General features: G+C 38.4%; 1 protein-coding gene across 1 annotated transcript in view; it reads right to left on the bottom strand.

Annotated features, from left to right (window-relative positions):
* The window catches only part of Ppme1 (protein phosphatase methylesterase 1), a 124,792-nt gene that overhangs the window by 3,517 nt on the left and 120,397 nt on the right, over nucleotides 1-878 (bottom strand). The gene's annotated exons all lie outside the window — the stretch shown is intronic.

The following is an 878-nucleotide window of genomic DNA, read 5'->3' on the forward strand; positions in this document are numbered from 1 at the left end:
AACACTGGGCACATGGGTGGGGCTTTGAAAGCTTGGGGAAGGGGGCTTCATTATCCAGCAGGTACCCAGGAAGAAAGGAAAGAAGGCTTGAATTGATTATTTGTTCTTCAAAATAAAAGAGGGGTAACATGATGTTTATGAGATGGTTAGCAGTATGACTAGAGATGTAAGCAGGGACAACAGTAAGGACTTTATAAGATATACTAAGACTTTTTGAAATTTCATTACTGTAAAAAAGTTGCTATTTGAACGTTAACTAGTTCAGCTGGAGAAATGGGGACTGGTGTGGAGGTGCTCAGAATTCCAAGCAACTAGCTTGGTCAAAGGAATCCAAGTGCCTGGCCCATCAACTATATGAAGTGAAACACCTGGAACCTGACGATTGGCCTAGCAAGAGGAACACAGGGTAAACCACTCTAACCAGAGGAAACATTTTGCATACAAACACCTAATTTATAATTTGTCTTGCTATATAACTATATTCTTGCTCCTATGGGCTAAAGTATAGAACGAATAGATACTAAAGATGTCAATTCCTAAATTTTGATTCATATTATTATCATTGATAATTGTACTACTGTAGCTAGGATATCATATCTTTTTTAAGCACCTGTTATCCCCTGGGTAACATAGTGGGAAGCTCTAAGATAATAATCTCACTAAAGCCCTACACCTAAAGATGCCAAACAGAAACCAAGATATCCCTGAAAAACAGACTCTTCCTAGAGAAGCTTTGATGGTAATAGCATAGCTACATACTATCAAAATTTCACAAGGATTATCACAGAAATCAAAACAAAAAGTTCTTTCTGAAACGCAAAATGACAAGAAGGAGCAAACTACAATCCCAGGCTGCCAGACCACCCAGAACAAGTCCA

This window comes from Octodon degus, unplaced genomic scaffold, assembly GCF_000260255.1.
Source record: "Octodon degus isolate 3935 unplaced genomic scaffold, OctDeg1.0 scaffold00146, whole genome shotgun sequence".
NCBI lineage: Eukaryota > Metazoa > Chordata > Mammalia > Rodentia > Octodontidae > Octodon > Octodon degus.